Source organism: Amphiura filiformis, chromosome 12, assembly GCF_039555335.1.
Source record: "Amphiura filiformis chromosome 12, Afil_fr2py, whole genome shotgun sequence".
Taxonomy (NCBI): domain Eukaryota; kingdom Metazoa; phylum Echinodermata; class Ophiuroidea; order Amphilepidida; family Amphiuridae; genus Amphiura; species Amphiura filiformis.
This window is the reverse complement of record NC_092639.1, coordinates 3,739,048-3,745,047: the sequence shown is the minus strand read 5'-3', so window position 1 is coordinate 3,745,047 and position 6,000 is coordinate 3,739,048.

The following is a 6,000-nucleotide window of genomic DNA, read 5'->3' as shown; positions in this document are numbered from 1 at the left end:
TTTATAAAGTTTACTTCGAGTAATGTTAATATAAAAATATCAATTTTTTATGATTTGCCATAAAATTTGTATTAAATTGTGAATTTCAAAAAATCAAAATTATTTGATATCAGAATGACATTCTTCGTATTCAGAATGCAATTCGATATGCCTGATGTGCTCTATCTAATGTCCCACAATAAATACTGTCCAAACGTTCATACCCCTTCCCTTAATGCATGATTGAAAATTACTGTTGTCACCTACCTATCTAGATCCCAGCTTTCATCAAAAGATGGATTATGGTAATGTCCAGAATTCATTGTTGATTGTCTACTATACGATGCATCGCCATTTGGTGGTAAAAGTGGCGCTGTTGACATCCGGGATAGCTGTCTTCTTGCCTCTGCTTGTCGTCTCATACTGTTTTCCAAAGCTTGACCATACAAAATATTATGTACCATCACGTGATCACCTGAGGACGATGTCATAGTGTCAGGTCCGTAAACTTCCGCCAAGTTCTCGGTTTCTTTTCGATTCTTACGCCTGAAATAAGTAGAACTACATGGTTAGAGGTCACGGTTGTTTGATGTATATAGAATTGGCTTCATTATTAATGAAATGCAAACTATATATGGCGCTATTTATCCTAAATCATATTTCTTTATTTGCAAGACGTAGGTGATTAATACTGCCATTAAAACAGCTGGAATAGGTGAAACAAGCAACAAGTAAATTTAATAAACATATTTTATCAAACAATAAAAGGAATTATTTGTATTAAAAGCTTGAAAGAGTAATTTCCAGTAACTAAATAGCGCCGCCAATTTTGTCATTAATAGGCACAATTTATATCCGAAAAAACTTTTAAAAATACTATAAAAGTGAATAGTTTTGTAAAAGAGGAGAAATTAAAGTTGCGAATGACTCAAAGTCATCTGTATACATTAGCATGACATCGCTTTTAGCTGTTTAAGCCTAAAATTTGGTTGTACATTGTGTTTTGTTTGAAAAACTAATAAATGATCCCATCAAACAACCGTGAGGTAATATAAGACAACAAACTGTTTCCGAGGTATTGGCTACGGGCTAGTGGTGCCTAACCGAACCCAGACGGTGAGGGGTGATATATGCCCGTAGTACCAAGGGAAATAGTTGCTCTACTTCCCCGACATAAACCATGTGATTGGAATGAGGTTGTACGATATCATGCCGTGATCACAACGATTATTGACCATTCTTAGTCAGTGGGAGTGGTCTAGTTCGTAGACACATTTCTGATTGGACAATCGCATGATTTCGGCTGCCGTCTATCAGGCCGTAGACGACCCCACGTCATCATGTGTCTTGATAATGCGTAACACGCGTGTAGAGGTGCGCGTATGTATCGCGCTGGATGCGTAGACTAGTGCGGAATACGCGAACGCGCTAGTAGTACGCGCAACCGAATACGTGAAGTTGTAAACAAGTTTCGTTCATTTTATAATGAGGGGAGTTTTTATGACGGTAACTTAGTTTTTGCTTAAAAAAATTGTTTACAGTTATTAAAATAATATTTAACTGACTAAGAATGAGAATAAACGATAGGAATTTTTATTTTGCCTATCCTCTACCTATAATAGACGACAGGCAGGTCCAATATTTTTTATCGTAGTGGATACCGGCTGCGCCGGCATCCACTACTCAAAATATTGGACCTTATCTATCACACGGTAGAGGATAGGCAAAATAAAAATTCTATCGTTTATTCTCTAAATAATCACAAGGACTATTATAGGCTACTCCATTCACATTGTTTGCATCAATACACAAACCGCTGGAGTGATTTTTGCTCAATGAAACTTTGGATAACAATGTTTGGAGAATGGTAAAAAACATCTTGTGATAAAATCGGACATCCCATATTTAAATGAAATATTTTAGTTTATTAACTAGCTCTAAACGTATCGTTATAAATGCTGATACTTGTTTGGAAGCATATATTATACAAGAATTCAAGAACTGGGGATGGCTTATCGTGTTTAGGAAATCTAATATTTGGCTTGTTAGATCAGAATAAACTACCGGAGGACAATGCAATTATTTACGTGTTACAACTTAAATCAGATTGTGACATGCCGTCGTAATTCCCTCTTACAATCGAATAAAAGCATCACTATAAACCGTCCATAGATAGATAACGTGTGAATGCCCTGCGCGATTCATCGATCGCGTAGGACGCCAATTCTATAACCGACTTTGAAGGCACATTGTCCACACCAGGTAAATACCATGCGTGGCTATTGAAGAACTAGTGGATTAGCCCTACTATCACGGCAATTTCGGACACGAAGATATAGAGATGATGACGTTGTCTAACGTCGCCCTGCATAATTGTCATTATTAAACAAAAGAGCCGGTTTATAGTTATATAGTATTCGTCCGTATATGGTATTCACAGCGATGCAATACTCACATGCTTTCGGCTCTGCAGTTACAAAACCACAACAACAGGACAATAATGAGCAGGCAAATGAGAACTCCTAATGCAGCCCCAACTGAAACTATAGAATAAATATGAAACAAACTGTATCATTAAATTTTTCACACAAATTTGCGTCTCTGTCACCGCTTCGGTTCTCCAATATTATTTCCTCAATACGTCAGCATATGTACATTCTAATGGGCTGAATATACGTGGGCATGCGTTATATTGAAATCAATATGAATGTCATTTATTCCAATGACGTCACGCCGCGCCGATGCGAACATCTTGAAGAATGTGCGAATTGGCATGACGGAATTAGGATTCAATCGCAAAGGCTCCGAAAGGTAAATTCAGATTTCAGAACGCCAGTATTTCATTAGCAAATTAATCCTAATTTCAAATAGGATTAGGGTGGAGCACAATCAAAGAATTTAAGTTTTTGCTGAACTCAGCGCATTCGATGCCTTTGTGTCGACCGTACAAGACATGCAACTACACATTTGTGATTGTAAGAAAGGCTTGTAAATAAGATTTATTATAGTGCAAAACTGTATACTTACTAAGGATAACATTGCTACTATTTGAGCTCCCATTGCCTTGCTCCGCTGTTGTAGGTACAGTCCTAGTTGTAGTTGGTTGTTGCGTATCGGTTGTGATTTCACGTGAATTGGTGGTCGAATATGGCAGACCAGTGAGGGATGTTGCTACTGAATGATTTGATGTTAAAGTAATCGTAGCTGATGTTGTGTCACTAGAAGACTGTAATGGTGGTGTAGTTACTTTCCTTGTTGGAGGCAAATTAGTCAAAGGCGTAGTCGTCTCTGGGTTTGTTTTCTGAGTCAAAGATGTAGTTGTTGTTGATAAATCAGATGTAGATCGTAGTTTCGTAGGAGAACTGTGGTCAGTTGTAAATGTTGTCCCAGCTAATGACTGTGACGTCATTGTAACGGATGTCATGTCAGTTAATGGTGCATTTGATTTGGTTTGAGTTGCAGGTATTTTTGTTAAGTGTGTAGAGGTTGGTTGCGAAGTGACTGGTACTGGTGTAGGCTGATTTGTGTCTGTTAGGTGTGTTGAGGTAGATTGTGAAGTGTCTGGTACTGTTGTAGGTGGATTTGTGTCTGCTAGGTGTGTTGAGGTAGATTCTGAAGTGTCTGGTACTGTTGTAGGTGGATTTGTGTCTGCTAGGTGTGTTGAGGTAGATTGTGAAGTGTCTGGTACTTTTGTAGGTGGATTTGTGTCTGCTAGGTGTGTTGAGGTAGATTCTGAAGTGTCTGGTACTGTTGTAGGTGGATTTGTGTCTGCTAGGTGTGTTGAGGTAGATTGTGAAGTGTCTGGTACTGGTGTAGGCTGATTTGTGTCTGTTAGGTGTATTGAGGTAGATTGTGAAGTGCCTGGTACTGTTGTAGGTGGATTTGTGTCTGCTAGGTGTGTGGAGGTAGGTTGAGAAGTGACTGGTACTGGTGCAGGCTGATTTGTGTCTGTTAGGTGTATTGAGGTAGATTGTGAAGTGCCTGGTACTGTTGTAGGTGGATTTGTGTCTGCTAGGTGTGTGGAGGTAGGTTGAGAAGTGACTGGTACTGGTGTAGGCTGATTTGTGTCTGTTAGGTGTATTGAGGTAGATTGTGAAGTGCCTGGTACTGTTGTAGGTGGATTTGTGTCTGTTAGATGTGTGGAGGTAGATTGTGAAGTGTCTGGTACTGTTGTAGGTGGATTTGTGTCTGCTAGGTGTGTGGAGGTGGGTTGTGAAGTGACTGGTACTGATGTAGGCTGATTTGTGTATGTTAATTGTGTGGAGGTAAATTGTGAAGTGCCTGGTACTGTTGTGGGCTGATCTGTGTCTATTAGGTGTGTGGAGGTAGATTGGGAAGAGTGGGAAGAGACTGATGATGTTGTGGGCTGATTTGTGTCCGTTGTAGCTATATTGTTTGTTGTAACCATTTCAGATGGTGTGGACATGGTGGTGAGTAGAGATGTAGACCCATTTTGAGTTGTGAGTTGCGTTGTGTCTACAAATGTGGTGGGAATGGTAGTGTGTTGTTCCGTTGTAGGCGCATTTTCTGTTGTAATCATGCCAAATGTTGTGAACACAGGTGATGTAGACCCAGTTTGAGTTGTAAGTTGCGTTGTACCTACAAATGTGGTAGGATTGGTAGTGTATTGCTCCGTTGTAGGTGTATGTTCTGTTATAATCATGTCAGATGTTGGGAATGCAGATGATGTAGACCCAGTTTGAGTTGTAAGTTGCGTTGTACCTGCGAATGTGGTAGGAACGGTAGTGTATTGCTCCGTTGTAGGTGCATTTTCTGTTGTAATCATGTTAGATGATGTGAATACAGGTGATGTAGATTCAGTTTGAGTTGTAGGTTGCGTTGTACCTGCGAATGTGGTAGGAGTGGTAGTATATTGCTCCGTTGTAGGTACAGTTTTTGTTGTAACAATGGCAGATGTTACGAATACAGGTGATGTAGATTCAGTATGAGTTGTAGGTTGAGTTGTACTTGCCAATGTGGTCACGATGGACGTTGTATGTTGCTCCGTGGTTGGGAATGTAGTGGTAGAAATGGTTGTGGTAGGTCGCTCCGTTGTTGCAAATGTTGTATGCACCAGTGTTGTAATTGATACTACTTCTGTTTAAAGTTAATAAGATAAGATCTTTCTTTATTTATTTCCATGCCAAAATAATACATACATAAATACATACATAACATATTAATAAGTTAATTGCATGATACAAATTTGGCATGGCGGACGCATCCAAAAGGCCAAAGGCCAGAAGTGAACAACTCCTTCATCTAATATTACATTGCAAACATATGAGACAAAAGTACAGAGTATAAATACAAATCATAATCAACATATCACAGTATCCACGATATTAAAGACCACAGCAAGAAACAAAGGAACAATAACAACAAGAACAACAGAAGCAGTAACATATTATCAACAACAACAACAACAACAATGATAATAAAATCAATTTGTTTCATAGAAAGCCATTAAAAGGGTGAGTAAATACCATTGCATCTAACCATAGGGCCGTTCCAAAGCAGCTGGTTGAACTCTGACACAGTACAAACATGGACGACATTTTCTACATCACCGACCATACTGTATCCAGGGTCACACGTATATGTAGCAGTGCTTCCTATCGAATATGGATTGGTATCTTTAAGTGTGTATTTTGCGTTAGGGTAGGTCTTTGGATCACCACACAATCCTATGGAAGTTGCAAAAGTAATGTTGATTTATTTATAGTAATTCATTTTATTTTTTCATCTTGGATGATGGCTTTCTCAAAAGTGACTTGGTTTGCTGCTTCTCCCGCTGAAACCGGCTGTAGCCTCATTCCCAGCGTGTGATGGTGCAAGCAGTGAGTCATATACGTGATCTAGAGTGTATGAGCCTATGTTTCGGTTCATGGTGGAGACCCCTTTTCTCCTGATCCTGGCCTCCCTGACTTTTCTTTTGAACTGGTTTGCTTCCTTGTTGCTTAAGTATTGTAGCTCCTTCGCAATCTATTACATGGTTTTCGGCAGTGACATGATCCGTAA